The sequence below is a fragment of the Cynocephalus volans genome, chromosome 7 (genome assembly GCF_027409185.1).
Source record: "Cynocephalus volans isolate mCynVol1 chromosome 7, mCynVol1.pri, whole genome shotgun sequence".
Classification (NCBI taxonomy): Eukaryota; Metazoa; Chordata; class Mammalia; order Dermoptera; family Cynocephalidae; genus Cynocephalus; species Cynocephalus volans.
The window spans coordinates 2,240,980-2,256,408 of record NC_084466.1 but is presented as its reverse complement, the minus strand read 5'-3'; positions in this window follow the sequence as shown (position 1 = coordinate 2,256,408).

Sequence of the window (15,429 nt, the reverse complement as noted above, 5' to 3'; positions counted from 1 at the left end):
AGATACCAGTGCACATCTATTAGGATGACTATTACCAAGAGGGAAAAAAAACAAAAGCCCAGAAAGCAACATGTGTTGATGAGGAGATTGGAGCCTTGTGCACTGCGGCTGGGCAATGAGATGGTGTAGGTGCTGCAGGACACAGTGTGGCAGTTCCTCAAAATATTAAAAATAATATTGCCATGTCACCCAGCAACTTTACTTCTGGGTTTATACCCCAAAGAACTGAAAATAGGTTCTCGAAGAGGTATCTTTACACCCACATTCACAGCAACATTAGCCACAGTAGCTGAAAGGTGGAAGTTAGTGAAAGGATGAGTCGACACCAGTTGACGATCCACCGGAGAGAGCTCGTTTATTAGGCAGCACACACACATATATATAGGGCTTTAAGGGAAGGCTGATTGGCTTAAAATACAATCCCTACTTAGCATACCGCATGGGGCTTTGGGTGGGTGTGGCCGAGAAGGATCAGGGTGTGATCCCTTTGGGCATTTGGGTTCTTACATTCCTCCCTTTTTCTTGTTTTAGGAAAGGGGACGTTGAAGTCATGGAGCTACTTCCTGCTGAACTGGGGCATTGTGGGGGGGGGGCAAAGGGAGGAAGGTACATAAATACCCATTATGAAACCCCAAAGGAGGGTAGAGAAACAAGTAATTTCAAAAGGGGAGAAGTCCATAAACGTTCCTTGAAGCCACAAGTCGAATATGCACCGGTTCCATTGTTCGTAGTTGGAGACTGGAGGGGGCAGCCAGGCGTCAGTGACAAGGGCGTGTAGGAATGCGTTCCCTCTGTAAGGTGGTGTCTCTTCAGCACCGGCTGAGGCACTCACGAGATGAGGCGGGGGGTTCATCGGTACCTAGAAGCCGGTAGTTTCTAAGCACAAGCTGGTTAAAGGCCTGATTAGAGATTTTTCCCACTTGGGCTTGAAGAAACCTAATGATACAGGGCAAGAAAAGGCAGGTTATGAGGATAATGATTAGAGGTCCCAAAATGGGCCAAATCCAAGTTAGGATAGGGTTTAAGATAAAAGGAGAAAAGGGGTTAGAACTGGATGTGGTTTGTAGGCTGGAAGCTAAGTCGGTGAGTCTGATGATGTTTGTTTCTACTAGACCGGATTCATTGATATAATAACAGCATTCTTCCCTAAGGAAGATGCAAGTACCTCTTTTTTCTGCGGTGAGGAGGTCTAGTGCTCTACGGTTTTGGAGGGTGACCTGAGCTAAAGAGGTGATCTGTCTCTGTAGAGAGGAAAGAGATTCAGCAGTGGAGGTCAGAGCCCCTTCAAGTTTAGCATTGATGTCTTTGATCTTAAGGCTCCTCCCGACAGGCTGGCTCCGACCGCTGATGTTGTTAGGGAAATACCGACCATGATTGGGAGGAAGGCAGCCCTTTTTTGTCTTGAGGGTGGGTGAAGAAGATAGAACAGTTCTGAATTGGAGTACAGAGTGAGTTGAGGGACAATGGTGACAAGAAGGCATGGGACAGTAAGATTAGGCAGGATGGAGGTAGAGAGTGTTCCATTGCACCAGAAGAAAGTGCCTGGTGGGGCGAAGGTGTGGTTATAAATGGTTGAGGAAGGGAAGCGTTTAAGGGGACAGCCACCAGGAGCGGTTGCATGAGAGCAAACAATTTCCGGGAGAGAGAGAGAAAGATGAGTGTTTCAGAAATGATCTGTTGCCAGGTGTAAATGGGTGACCCTGGGGAGCTAGCAGAGGGGCCTGAAAGCTCCCAGGGTGAAATGAAAAGAACAGGAGAAGGCCAAGGAGAAAGTTCATGTCTCCGGAATTGAGGGTAAGGCTGAGGTCCGGGATAGGCGGAGTTTGAAAGGGTTGGTAGGATGAGGGATACACTTAAAAGAATGGTGTGTTAAGTTCTTTTGCAGCTTGTTATTGGAGTTCTCGGTGGCCGAGGGTGGACCCTGAGTGTAAGGCTTCAGCCTGAAAATATGAATCCATGGAGTAACATGATTATCTGGCAGGGCAAGTTTAGCAGCAGTTGGAGTGCAAAGGAAGACAGGACATGGGCCTTCCCACTTAGGGGTTAGGGGGGTTTTAGGTTCCAGGGAAGTGTAGAATACTAATTGGCCTGGGCTGAGTGAAAGGTTATTTTTGGAAAGTGACGGCTCTGGAAGTAGCCAGTCCTGGTACTTCCATAGCTCGGTGCGAAGGTGGGAGAGCAAGGGTAAGGCCATGGTGGGTGGTAAGGGTCCTTCAGTTGCTGTGATCCCCGGGGGTAGGAGGGGCCTACCATACATGACTTCAAAAGGGGAAAGATTGGAGGGCCTCTTTGGGAGAGCTCTGGCCTTGAGTAGAGCGAGAAGTAGAAGACGGACCCAATCAAGGTGTAATTCCAGAGACAATTTAGTTAGGATGTCCTTTAAGGTTCTGTTGGTTCTCTCTACCTTTCTGGATGCCTGAGGTCGGTAAGGGCAATGTAGGTGCCAGGGAAGAGAGAGTGACTGGGAGAGTTTCTGTGTTACCTGGGCAGTAAATTCAGGTCCATTGTCAGATTGAATGGAAGTGGGCATCCCAAATCGTGGGATGATTTGGGAAAGGAGAGTCTGGGCTACGGTGGAGGCCTTTTTATTGGATGATGGGAATGCCTGTACCCATCCTGAAAAGGTATCAACAAACACCAAGAAGTATTTGAGGCGCCGGACGGAAGGCATGTGTATAAAATCGACTTGCCAGTCGGCCGCGGGTGTGAGACCTCTGGCCTGGTGGGAGGGGTATGGCCCAGGTTTGAGAGGGGTGTTAGGATTGGTACGCTGGCAGATTGTGCATGAGGAGGAAATTTTTTGCAAGAGGGCTTTGTCAGATGGGGTGATTGAGAAGAAGGCTTGTAAAAGCTGGGATAAAGCTTGGGGGCTAGAGTGAAACAGGTCATGGAGCAAGTGAAAGAGAGAGGACTTATCATTAGGCAGTTGAGGCTGAGAGGGTGTCTGTGAACCTTGGGAGCCATATCGAAGAATGGGAAGTTGGTTTTGTGTCTGTGGGTGCCGTGCTACAGTGCATGCGGTGAGGTCAGCCTTACAATTCCCGCGAGTGATTGGGGAATCGTCCCTCTGGTGGGCTCTGCAATGAATGACTCCTAATTCACAAGGTAAATGGGATGCCTCAATTAATGTGGAGATTAAAGCTGAGTTGGTGATTGTGTTACCCTTGGTGTTAAGCAGACCGCGTTCTTTCCATATGGCGGCATGAGAGAGAAGTATATGAAAGACATATTTGGAGTCAGTGTATAAGTTAAGAGTTTTTCCTTCAGCTAGAACACAGGCTCGCGTGGCGGGGATAAGTTCGGCCTGCTGGTTGGTAGTACCCTTGGGTAAAGGTTGGGCCTCTATAACCAAATTAAGGGAGACTATGGCATACCCTGCATAATGAGTGTTTCCTTCCTTGAATGGGGACCCATCCGTGAACCATGTGAGATCAGCATGAGATAGGGGTCCCTCAGTGATGGAAGAGCAGTAAGGTCATGACTAGAAAGGAATGGGAGAAAATGGATTGAGTGCCTTGAAGGCAGCAGGTTAAAAGAGGGTTTTTTGGGGGAAAGATTTGTTTACCTCCTACCCCGACTATTGGAGAGCTGCTGGAGGTGGTGGGGCCTTTATATTCCCTTAAGACCGAAAAGGTGGCTCCAGTGTCCAAGAGGAAAGATATTGGGTGGCCGTCCACAACCATGGATACCCTGGGCTCTTGCTTTGTTATAGAGATGATCGGGAAGGGCCCAAGGCTCCTTCAGTCCTCCTCAGCGAGGCCCACCATAGGTGGTGTCCACGGTTCAGGGGACTGTGGGGTAGTTGATCCCTCACCCCTTCGGGCGAGGGGGCAATCAGATCCCCAATGTCCCTTCTTTTTGCATTTTGGACAAGGAGTGGTGGGTGGCCTGGGGGTGGGGCAAGCCTTTGCCCAATGCCCTTCCTTTCCACATTTAAAGCAGGCTCCAGGTGGAGGCTTAGAGGTGGAGGCTGTGGGAGGGCGCCCAGGGGGTTTGATAAGCTGGGCCAACATCTGGAAGTTGGCGTGGTCGGCCTTTTGTTTTCGACGTTCTTTTTCCTCCTCCCGATTATGAAAAACCTTGAAGGCCACTGACAGGATTTCAGTCTGAGGGGTTGCAGGACCCTGCTCTAATTTTTTAAGTTTAGTTTTAATGTCGGGGTAGGATTGGGCCAGGAAATAGGTCATAAGGACATGCCGGCCATCTTCTGAGTTGAGGTCTAAGTTAGTGTATTGTTGAAAGGCCTGAGTTAATCTATTGAGGAACTCGGAGGGAGTTTCCTCCTATTTTTGGACAATTTCTTGAATTTTTTGGAAATTGACGACCTTGCGAGCCGATTTTATGAGGCCAATTATTAAGCAAGAGGCAAAACGGTCTTGAGCCTGGATTCCCTGGGCTGTGTTATAATCCCAATTAGGTTCCTATTTTGGGACTGCTTGGGGGCCTGGTGGGTGATTTGGATTGGTACCATGGGTGTCAGTGGCATGGGTTTGGGCTGTATCCCAGACCCTGCGGCGTTCCTCAGGGAGGAGGGTATTGGCTAGGAGCATGAAGATGTCATGATGTGTGAGGCTGTAGGCCTGCAGGATCCATTGGAATTCTTTAATGTAGGTGGTAGGGTCGGTAGAGAAAGAGCCTAGTCTTTTTTCTAATTCTGTAATGTCAGCTAGGGAAAGGGAACATGGACCCTAACTACTCCTTCAGCCCCAGCTACTTCACATAGTGGGGCGATTGTTGAAGGGGCGGGGGGAGGACCTCGGGAATGGGTGAAAGGGGGGCTTAGTGGGTCAGGAGCAGGTGAGGGTAAAGATGGGGGAGTGGATGGCGCTGGAGGTGCAGAAGGTGACGCGGATGACGGGAGAGGAGGAGCGGACGCCGGAGGCACTGGGGGGAGGAGGAGGTCGGTAGGGTGGGGGTTCATCAGCAGGGTCGAAGGTGGAAGAATCAAGGGGTGACTGTGAAGAGGGTTTACAGGCTAAAAGGACTTGAGAGGGAGCACAGGAGGAGCAGAGGGTGGGGTTCTGAGCCAAGAGGCGAAAAGCCTCGATGTAGGGGATCTCCTTCCATTTTTTTAGGCACTGGCAGTAGTTAAAGAGGTCTCGTAGAATGTTAGGATCTAGTTTGCCCTCAGGGGACCACGTGTTTTGATTATCTAAAGGATAATAAGGCCAACCTTGTGTACAGAATTTGGTGATGAGTTTGGGCTCAATACCCGGCCTGAGGGAAAGGTTGGAAGGCACTGAAGTGGAGAGTCCCCTAGGGAGGAGGAGGAAGTGCCCATTCTGGTCTCTTAATGGGAATTTAGACAGAAATCAGACAGAGATTTAGTGATAGGACAGATCCTTCGGCCGGTTGGGAAAGGCGGGATCCTAGAGGGCGTCCCCAGTAGGTCACGTCAGTCCCGGCAGGTTCAGGTATGAACCAGGAGGAGAGAAGGGAGGTGTGGGTCGTCACTCAGACCTCCACTTCTCTAGGGCAAAAGCCTGATGCGTGAAGGAACCTAGCGCCAGGATTTTCTGGTAGGGTCCCGGACCCGGGAAGTGGAGAGAAGAGAGTGGTGGACAGGAGGGTGAAGGAGAGAACAGAATGAAGCTTTTAACCTCCAAAAATGAAAGTAAAAGTTTACCCAGGCTTTGGAACCTGTTATAGTTTGGGAATTTATGGTGGTCGTGAAGACCGTGGTGGGATGGGGTATGGGTGTTAGGGGCTACCGGATGATCTAGACTCCCTGTGGTAGCCTGAAAAAGGGCCGGTGCCCTTTAGGAAAGCGGGCTTACCTAATGATGAGCCGGTGGTGAGTGGAAGGAGCCAGTGCCGAAAAGAATGGACGAGGGTGGACGGTCAATGGTGAGCGGTGGAAGGGAGGCCGGTCCTGGCGGGACAGAGTTCCCGAGGGGCGACTTGGAAAGTGCTGCCACTGTGATTCGAAAAGTGTTACAGCTCAAGGGAGCCCTGAGGGGCGACTTGGAAGATGTTGCCGCTGCGATCCGAAAAGTGTCACCGCTCGAGAGAAGCTCCATCCCGGGTTTTGGCACCAAATGAAAGGATGAGTCGACACCAGTTGACGATCCACCGGAGAGAGCTCGTTTATTAGGCAGCACACACACACATATATAGGGCTTTAAGGGAAGGCTGATTGGCTTAAAATACAATCCCTATTTAGCATACCGCATGGGGCTTGGGGTGGGTGTGGCCGAGAAGGATCAGGGTGTGATCCCTTGGGGCATTTGGGTTCTTACATTCCTTGGTGTGATCCCTTGGGGCATTTGGGTTCTTACAGTTAGCCCATGTCCGTCAGTGGGTGAACGGAGGGACAGAACGCGGCCTATCCATGCAGTAGCACGTCATCAGCCTCAAGAGGAAGGAGATTCTAACCTTAAAGACATTTCACTAAGTGAAGTAAGCCAGGCACAAAAAGACTGACACGGTATGATTCCATTTATATGAAGGACCTGGAGTAGCCAAGTTCATAGAGACAGAAAGTAGAACGGAGGTTACCAGGCGCTGGGCGGGGGGATTGGGATTCAATGTGCAATGGGTGGAGAGCTTCAGTCTGGGAAGATGAAGGAGTCCTGGAGATGATGGTGGTGATGGCCGCACAACAGTGTGAACGTGCTTAATGCCACTGGACTGTGCGCTTAAACATGGTTAGACTAGGGATTTTATGCTGTATATTTTACACAATTTTTAAAAAGAAACAAAATTGACAAAATTCAATAATGTCAAATATCCAGTCACTGTTCACAATTCTCCAATTGTCTTACAAGTGCTTGTCTTCCCATTAGTTTGTTCAAATAGAGATGTGACAAGGTGTGCACTTTGCATACACGTGCTTGGCTTCTTCAGTCTTTCTTGGTCTGTTACAGCTTTTCCCCCTTCTTTACACTCTTACTACTTACTGGTTGAAGAAACGAAGTCATTTGCCCTGTGAAAGTTTCCATATTCTGCATTTTGGTGACTACATCTCCACACAACTCTCCAACATATTCCTCTGCCCTCTGTGTATTCTGTAAATTGATCACTCCTGCAAAGGCAATGCTGTCCAATTGTGCTTTCTGCAGCCGTGAGAATGTTCTATGTCCTTGTGCAATGCAGTGGCCACCAGCCACAGGTGGCTATGGACCCTTCACATGTGGCTGGCATGACTAGTAATACATGTACACAATGGAATACTACTTTGCCATAAAAAAGAATGAAATTCTGCCATTCACAGCAACATGGGTGTACTTAGAGAAAATCAAGTGAAATAAGTCGGCACAGAAAGTGAAATTCCCCATGTCCTCGCTCATAAATAAGAGTTAAAAAATAAACAAACAAATAAAAAGAAAGATACAACAATCACAACAACTCATTGAACTTTCAAAAAAAGAGAACAAAACTGAGGCTACCTGAGGCAAGAGATGGGGAGAGGGAGAGGGGTTAGTGAGAAACTAGTAAAGGACACTGAATTTTAGTGTAATCTAATTGTAAGTAATTTAGTCGCAGACACTTTTCAAAAGCCACTTCTAGGGCACCGCAGTCCTAGAAATGTGATCAGAATCTGGCTTTTTTTTTTTTTTTTTTCCATCCAAGAAGCACCTGGATGGGTTTTCTCCTCGGGTGAAGCAGAGCCACCACGAGCCACCATAGCCACGCAGCACCCAGGCCCCGAGAGCATGCGGCTGTCAGGAGCTGCCTCCGGAGCGCCCACCATGTGGGATGCTCTGGGTGACTCATCCTGTGGGCCACGTGCTACACCCCTTGTGGGAGAATCTCCACTTCACAGTTCGAGGAGTAGAGCTAGAGAAGCTGATAACTCACACAGCTAGAATGTTCCAGGGACGGCATCAGACTCAGGCTGTACCTGGTTTGATCTGGTTTCTTCCCAAAAAGTTTATCTTCTGTGGCACGTTCACAAAACTATTATCTTCTTGGCCCCTCCTCATTTTTACCAGTCTCCTAATGGACCTCATACTCGGGAACACACGAATTTCTTAAAATACCCCTTCTACGTTTCTCTGTGCATCTACCCATTTTTCCCTGCCTGCTGTTGTACTGAAATTCCAAAATATGTTACTATGGACTCCATTGTTACCAGCCGTCTGTTGTGTGAAAAAGAAAATCAACTCCTCAAGGTTTTTTGTAGGCATAAATGGATGGATTTATTTTCTTCTGTAGTCATCTTGCTTTGTTTCAAACGCATGAACTTACAATAATAAATAAAATTAGCTAGCGCTGCGTGCCATTGAGGTTGGCACTAGACCGTCGTCAGCAACCCGCTGTTCTGGAGTGGCACATCGCTTCGCAGCCTCGGCCAAGCACGTGCACAGAGGCGCGCTGCACCAGCAAGCCCGCGGGGTTGTGTGTGAAGTCTCCCAAGCTTCTCCTCAGAGACTTGAAGTTTGCTTCGACTTGAGCTTTCCCCTCTCACTTGTGCATGTTCGGGAAGCCAGTCCTCGGCCCCTCTCTTCATGGGCAGTGCCACTGTGCCATGATGGAAGTGGAGTGGATGTCACAGCCCCTCCAAAGTACACTCAAACCCCAGCCCCATGCTGTCCCAGCTGGGGACTTCGGCAAGCCACTTACACTTCCTGCACCTCGGTGCTCTCATCTGCAAAGGGAGGGAGACACCATGTCACAGCAGTCAGGCTGCGTCACCGGTGCAGGAGAGCAGGGGAATGATTCGGTGAAAGAAGGATGACCCTGAAGCCAACAAAGAGGCTCTGTCCAGAGGTAACTAGCCCTGTGGCCTCATCAAAGAGAAACACTCCCCTGTCTGGTAGGTCACACGGGGCCGGTGGCACACAAGGACACAACTCAGAGCGGTCACCACCTTTACCTCAGGAACGGCGGGGGCAGCACAAAGAATTAGGCCTGACAGCAGCAGCTGAACTTCTTGTGCTGGGAGGAGGCCAAGGTTCTAGGGGCTGAATTGTGCCCCCCAAATCCATGCAGAAGCCCTGATCCCCAGAGGGCAGAGTGTAACCTCATTTGGAGACAGGGTCTTTACAGAGGTAATTAAGGTAAAATGAGGACAGACATTTCTCAAAAGAAGACATAGAAATGACCAACGGCATATGAAAAGATGTTCAACATCATTAATTACCAGAGAAATGCAAATCAAAGGCACAGTGAGATACCACCTCACGCCTGTTGGGATGGCTGTATCGAAAAAACAAGAGGTAAGTGCTGGAGAGGATGTGGAGAAAAGAGAACACTGTACCCTGCTGCTGAGAGTGAAATGAGCACAGCCATGTGGAAAACAATACGGAGGTTCCTCAAAAAACCAGAAATAGAACCCCCGTAAGATCCAGCAGTCCCACTGGGTGCACATCCAAAGGAAAAGAAATTGGTGTAGAGAAGCGATGCCTGCGTGCCCATGTTCACTGCAGTGTCGTTCACAGTAGCCAAGATATGTGCTGTGGCCTGAATGCTCGCGTGCCTCCAAGTCTCGTATGCTGGTAGAAAAGATGAAATCCTGCCTTTAGCAGCAGCACAGATAAGCTGGGAGAAAATTATGTTAAGTGAAATAAGCTGGGCATGGAAAGAGAAATGTCCTCACTCATAAGTGGGAACTAAAACATAAATTTCCATTATTTACAAATATTTTATATTTATATTATTTATAATTTATAACTACCCATCTGAGGTATTTTGTGATAGCAGCCTGAATAAAATAATATGGGAACCACTGTAGTGTCTGTGGATGAGTGCATGGATGCAGGAAATGCGGTCTGTACGTACAGTGGAAACTTACTCTGCTTAAACAGAAGATCCTCCATTTGCAACAGCACGATGGACCTGGAGGACACTATGCTAAGTGAAATAAGCCAGGCACAGAAGGACAATTAATACATATCATGAACCTAACATAGGCAAACCTTCAGAAGTGCAGAGTGGTGTGGTGATTGCCGGGGCTGCACATGGGGGAAATGGGGGGTGGTGAAAGGGTACAAAGTTCCAGTTATGCAAGACAAATAAATTCTGGAGAACTAATGCACAGCAATGTGAACATAGTTAACAATACCGTCTTGTGTATTTGAAATGTGCTAAGAGGGTAGATCTTAAGTGTTCTCATGATAAAAAAAAACAAAACATGGTAATTGTGTGAGATGATGAATAGTATGTTAATTAGCTTGATCGTGGCGATTATTTCACAGTGTTTACACATATTAAAATGTCACGGGGCTGGCCAGTTAGCTCAGTTTGTTAGAGCACAGTGTTATAACACCAAGGTCCAGGGTTCGGATCCCCATACGAGCAAACTGCCAAAAAAGAAAAAAAAAAAAAAACCAGTTGTACACTTTGAATATACACAATTTGTCAATTATACCTTAATAAAGGTGGAATTTTTTTAAGTAACTAAGTAAATGGATGAAATGAGGTCATTAGGGTGAGCCCTAATCCACTACGACTGCTGCCCTTCTAAGAAGAGGTGACTTGGACACAGACGTGCATGGGGAGAAGACGGCCACCTACAGACAAGGAGAGGCTGCAGCAGACCTTCTGTCCTGGCCTCAGACGGAACCCACCCTGCAGACACCTCGGTCTCGGACTCGCAGCATCCGGAACCGTGACAGAGTAGGTCTCAGTTGCACAAGCCATGCAGTCTGTGGTGCTTTGTTACGGCTCCTCAGGAACCGACAGCGGTCAAGTCAGAGAGGACATCTGGACCAGAACACAGATCGACCTGAAAGAGCAGAGCATGAAAAGAAGACCTGGTGCGTGCTGGGCTGTTGCTCATGTCCCCACCTTCTGCATGACTGTCACACGGCCTCACCCGCCCGCTCGTCTGGAGTCACCGGGTCCCGGAACAGGCAAAGCCCTCAGCCTCGGGGATGAGTCACCTGGAAACATGGTCCTGCCAGCCTCTGCCCCAGAGGAGGCCTCAGCTGACAGCCGTGGCGGGGACCCGCCTGCTCCCCACCGCCCAGGTCAGCCCCGCACGGAGCTTCCCCGGGCCTCACACCCTCTCCCTTCCCAGCACCTCATTCAAGTTCTCCGTTACATGAACACGTCCCCTCCCCATCTCTTCCTTTTCCTCCCTCCTCCTTCTCCTCATTTTCTCCTTTTTAGAACACACTTGGCCTTAAGAATATTGTAAAGCCCCAGATGACAAGATCAGGTCTACTCTCATTCTGCATCCTGTAAACAGGTGCTTCATAAACGCCTGTTCCTGGTGTTCACCTACCAGGCAGAGCTGATCCAGCCCCTGGTCTCCCCGCAGATCCCCGCGGGGAAGGTGCCACCAGAGGCAGCCAAGTGCGCCTGGTCCTTGCCGGCCGGTCAGCCTCGCAATCAGCCGCCCGACGTGGGCCTGCTCCTGGCCGCCCCCCTGCTCTCTGGAGCTCGCACAGACCAGACCAGACCAAGCCGCCTCAGGTCACATCTGGAGTCTGCGGCTTGGGGTGCCACTCAAGTGCTCCCAGGGGCTCCATGGCATGGGGCATTGCCACCTGTGCAGAAGCCTGTGGCACATGGTCTCGGCTTTTGTGCCTACACAGGGCACAGAAAAGCAGCATGTCATCACCACCAGACAGTGAAAAAGGTCACATCTGAGTCACTAAAGAATTACATCCACCACACACTCGCCCTCTGGCACCATCTCGGAACCAGGATGCAGGCCGCAGACTGAGACGCAGACCTTCTACAGGGGGATTTCAGCACATTTACCTCTGCCCCTCCAAGAGTGTTTTGAACTAAATTAACAGGCTTTTGTCATTTTTGTGTGTGGGTGCATCAGTGACTCCAGAAGCACAACCCCTTTTAAACTCTGTGCCTTCCAAATCAATGTCCTCGGTTTGAGCTCAGGCATCCTCTGCTGGGCTCGGCTGTCCCTCAGGACTCACAGCCTCTCTCTGACCCTCAGTGATGCTGCCGTCCACCCAGCTGGCCACAGACAGCCCTGGGTGTCCAGAGAGTGGCTCCTGAGAATCCTTCCTCCTCCTCAGATTCAGACTACGAGCTCTGGCAGGACTCCCCAACATTTCAGAGGGCATGGTTACTGTACAGAGATGCCACCTCTCCATACATCTTTTGTTTGACAAAACGTCCTCTGGAAGGGTCTAGAAGGTTCCACCCTGGCTGTGCAGACAGGCATGGGCTTGGAGAACACACCGAAGACATTTCCTCAAAATGGTGGGCACAGTGACTTAAAAAAAGAAGAGGCTCATGAGAAAGGGCTCCTGCTACTTTCTATTCCCATAAGGTCTGTGTCGCAGAGCAAGGCACTTTCCACAAGAAACCCAGCTCAGCTTCTCTGCCTCCCAGAAGAGTAAGTGGAAAACCTTCTCCGTGTAAAGGCTCATGAGCAGAGGTTGTTAGACATCCCTGGGAGGCTGTGAACAGAGACAAGAGGGCTTCAATTTCTCCCTGAGGGCTGTGAAGCAAATGGCTTCAATTTCTCCTTTCCCCAGAAACGGGGTTGTTGCTTCCTGGACCAGCTTCCCAACCGCCCTACCATCGTCCTCATCCCACTCGAGTTTCAGTCCTGTTGCCCCAAAATAATCACCTCCTGGGGAACTCTTAGATCCATGACCTGATTTTCTACCCCTCAGGCGGTATTAATGAGAGATTTTTCAAAGGTTCTAAGGGAAGAAAGAGGTTCTAAAATTGTATCAAACGCAACAACTTTCCTGCAACAAAACACGTTCCAGTCAGAAATGGACTCATCGTGGTCGCTGCTGTAACCTGGGAAAGGTGGATGTGTGACACCTGTCTAACACTGCGTGCCGTGAGTCTCATGCATGTGGCCAGACTTAGAGACACCACCGAGGTCCCTGCACGTGATCTCTCTGGGTGCTCACGGCACTCACCATCAGGCACAAGGAGCTCCGCCCCGGCAGCGTGAGCAAAACACCTCACATGCCACTTCCCTGTCGATCCCAACCCCCCATGCTGTGCACATTAGGAATAAACAGGGTACAGTGCATGTACCAAATCGACCCAAATATGGCAATGGCTCAAACGCAATAGGTACACACTTACCAGCCACCCAGCAAGTGCTCCCCTGGACATTTATCCCATAAAAGCCTACATTCACCCAGACTCGTGCAGGAGTGTTCATAGCAGCTTATGCACAATCGTCAAAAGCCAGAAACGACCCAAATGTCCCTGAGCAGATGAATGGCTACAAGTGCAGTTTATCCACACCACGGAGAACTGCCCAGCACCAAAAAGTAGTGAAGTACCAATATACACAGGGGCTTGGACGAACCTCGAAGGAACGAGGCTGAGTGGGAAAAGCCCGTCTTAGAACGATGCATGCTGTGTGTTTCCATTCACATAACATTCTTGAAATGACACAGTTACAGAGGGAGAACAGATTCGCAGTTTTCAGGGGTTAGGGAAGAAGGGGGGGTACATGTGGGATAGAAGAGGAGCCTGAGGGACAAGTTCTACACCTTGATTGCGGTGGCAACATGGAGCTGCACACATGATAAAACTGTGCAGAACTATGTGCATGCACATGCACACACACTCACATGCGCACACACACAAGGCATGAATAACTGGAGAAAATTGAAATGCCCTGTGAATTTTATCACCATCAACTTTCTGCTCTTGATGCTATACTATTGTTATGCAAGTGAACTCCCTATACATTTCTTTTTTTTAATTTTAACATTCACGTGTACATATTTGTGGGGTACAGTGTGTTGTTTCAATATGTGCATACACTGCACGATGATTCACTTAGGGTAGACAGCACAGTTTTGTACCTGTTAGTCCCCACTCCTCCTCCACACCACCCCTATCCCTGGCCTCTGGTAACCATTATTCTACTCTGTACTTCTATGAGAACCACATTTTTTTTTAGATTCCACATATGAGTGAGATCATGTGGTATTTTTCTTTCTGTGCCTGACTTACTTTACTTAACATGATGGCCTCCAGTTCCATCCGTGTGGCTGAGTATATCTACCAGCTTTTTTACCCTTTCATCCACTGATGGGCATTTATGTTGATTCCGTCTCTTGTGAACAGTGTTGCAATGAACATGGGAGTGCAGGTGTCTTGCTGATATACTGATCTCATTTCTTTTGGGTATTTATCCAGTAGTGGGATAGCTGCGTGGTAAGATAAATCTATTTTTAGTTCTCTGAGGAGCATCCATACTGTTTTCTACAATGGCTGTAGCAATTTACGTTCCCACCAGCAATGTGGGAGGATTCCCTTTTCTCAGCATCCTCACCAGCATTTACTATTTTCTGTCTTTTTGATAGTAGCCATTCCAACTGGGATGAGATGATATCTCATTGTGGTTTTAATTTGCATTTCCCTGATGATTAGTGATTCTGAGCATTTCTATTTTTGGACTATCTATTCTGTTCAATTGATCTATTTGTCTATTTTTTGTGCCAGTACCATGCTGTTTTGGTTATTATAGCTTTAGAGTATATTTTGAAGTCAGGAAGTGTGATGTCTCCAACTTTGTTCTTTTTGTTCAAAATTGCTTTAGTTACACAGGGTCTCTTCTGGTTCCATACAAATTTTAAGATCTTTTTTTCTATTTCTGTGAAGAATGGCATTGGTGTTTTGAAAGGAATTGCTTTGAATGTGTAGATTGCTTTGGGTAATATGGACATTATGATGGTGTTAATTCTTCCAACTCATAAACATGGAGTATCCTTCCATTTATTTGTGTCCTCTGCAATTTTTTTCACCAGTGTTTTATAGTTTTCATTATAGAGGTCTTTCACCTCTTTGGTTAAATGTATTTTTAGGTATTTTATTTATTTATTTATTCATTCATTCATTCATTCATTCATTCATTCATTTATGGTAGATATTGTGAGTAGAATTCCCTTCTTGATTTCTTGTTTGGCTGTCTCATTTTATTACTGGCATATAGGAAAGCTATAGATTTTTGTGTGTTGATTTTGTATCCTGCCACTATACTGAATTCATTTATTGGCTCTAGTAATTTTTTGGTGGAGTCTTTAGCATTTTTAATGTATAGAATCATGTCATCTGCAAATAGGGATACTTCAACTTCCTCCTTTCCAATATGGATGCTCTTTATTGCTTTCTCTTGTCTTGTTGCACTGGATAGAACTTCTAGTACAGTGTTGAGTAAGAGTGGGGAAAGTGGGCAATGTTGTCTTGATCCAGATCTTAGAAGGAAAAGCCTCCAGTTTTTGTCCATTCAGTATGATATTAGCTGTGGGCTGGTCATATACGGCCTTTATTGTGTTGAGGCAATTCCTTCTATACGTAGTTTGTTGAGTGTTTTTATCATGAAGTAGTGTTGAATTTTATCAAGTCCTTTTTCTGCATCTATTGACATGATCATATGACGTTTTTCCTTCATTCTGTTGGTGTGGTGTATCATGTTTATACATTTGCATATGTTGAACCATTTTTGCATCCCTGGGATGAATCCCACTTGATCATGGTGAACAATCTTTTTAATGTGTTGTTGGATTCTGTTTGCTGGTATTTTGTTGA